At 39.3% G+C, this 1637-nt stretch overlaps 1 non-coding gene across 1 annotated transcript; it reads right to left on the bottom strand.

Annotated features, from left to right (window-relative positions):
- Window positions 1-295: 295 nt before the first annotated feature.
- TRNAY-GUA (transfer RNA tyrosine (anticodon GUA)) lies at window positions 296-367 on the bottom strand. The gene has a single exon. It is a non-coding gene; the product is annotated as a tRNA-Tyr (tRNA).
- Window positions 368-1637: the final 1270 nt, after the last annotated feature.

The raw sequence follows: 1637 nt of genomic DNA, 5'->3' as shown, positions 1-1637 counted from the left end.
TTGGAATAAACTGATGGACATCCTGAAGAAAATTCGCATGGATTGGAAAGTGAGAAAACTGTTCAATAATCTTTATATGAAACGAGTGAAAGTCAGGATAGGAGAAGAAATATCAGAAGGAAGTGAACTAGGGAGAGGAGTACATCAAGGATGTTCTTTATGACCTACCCTGTTTCAATATCTACATGGAGGATTTAGTAGATAACTGTTTTCAGAACATGGGAGAAGTGATAGTAGGAGTAAAAAAATAAAGTGCATAATACGATGTAAGAGTAATGGAACGGAGAAAAATTCTCTCCGGCGCCGGGATTTGAACCCGGGTTTTCAGCTCTACATGCTGATGCTTTATCCACTAAGCCACACCGGATACCACCCCGGCGTCGGACAGAATCGTCTCAGATTAAGCTCCAACTCTTGGGTTCCCTGTAGTGGCCGCCCTCTGCACTACGTCATAGATGTCTATGAACGTAGGACCGAAGTCCACACATGTGCTGAGGTGCACTCGTTATGAGTGACTAGTTGGCCGGGATCCGACGGAATAAGCGCCGTCTTAAATCACGAAGTGATTTACGCATATCATATAGCTATATTATTTTAATGTACCGAAGTACATATGATATTTCCATGCATGGAAATATCATATGTACTTCGGTACATTAAAATAATATATAAAGTGCATAAGATTTGTTGAAGATATGGCGTTGTTAGCAGAAGAGGAGATGATATTAAAGAATATGCTATTGGAGCTAAGTAAAGCTGTGAGCAGTATGGAATGAAGATAAAAGCAAATAAGTCGAAGACCATGGTCATAGGAAGAAGAAATACGGAAAATAAATTTGCGAATTCTAAATGAGGCAGTAGAGCAAGGGGACAGCTTCAAATACATTGGATGTACTATAAACAGTAACATGAGCTGCTGCCAGGAAGTCAAAAGGAGGATAGCAATGGCAAAGGAAGCTTTTAACATAAAAAGATGCGTCTTCTGCGGACCTCTGGAAAAAGAACTAAGGAAGAGACTAGTAAAGTACTTTGTGTGGGGTGTAGCATTGTATGGGACATAAACATGGACATTACGGCGAAGTGAAGAGAAGTGAATAGAAGCATTTGAAATGTGGATATGGAGAAGAATGGAACGTGTGAAGTGGACAGATAATAAGAAATGAAGCTGTGGGTGAAGAAAGAATGATGTTGAAACTGATCAGGAAGAGGAAAAGATATTGGTTGGGTCATAGCTGAGAAGAAACTGGCTACTGAAGGATGCTCTAGAAGGAATGGTGAACGAGAGAAGAGTTCGGGGTAGAAGAAGATATCAGATGATAGACGACATTAAAATATTATGTGGATCATATGAGGAAACAAAGAGGAAGGCAGAAAATGGGAAAGACTGGAGAAAGCTGGGTTTGCAGTGAAAGACTTACTCTTGGGCAGAACACTAAATCAAAAGAGTATTAAAAACACGCCAAGGGGTAGTGATTAAATGGAGTAAATGTACAGTTTTCGGGTGCGAAATAGCGATGTAGCTATATCTCGACAATACTCATTTTAAGGGGTTAAATTAAACGAGAAATTTTTACATGTTTGTAAAATTTATCTTGAAAACAAGTCTAAGGATTTTGATAAGATGGGATGGATCTACC

The sequence above is a fragment of the Periplaneta americana genome, chromosome 8 (genome assembly GCF_040183065.1).
Source record: "Periplaneta americana isolate PAMFEO1 chromosome 8, P.americana_PAMFEO1_priV1, whole genome shotgun sequence".
Taxonomy (NCBI): Eukaryota; Metazoa; Arthropoda; class Insecta; order Blattodea; family Blattidae; genus Periplaneta; species Periplaneta americana.
Note: the sequence above shows the minus strand (reverse complement) of the source record. Positions and strands in the feature narration are given on the sequence as shown.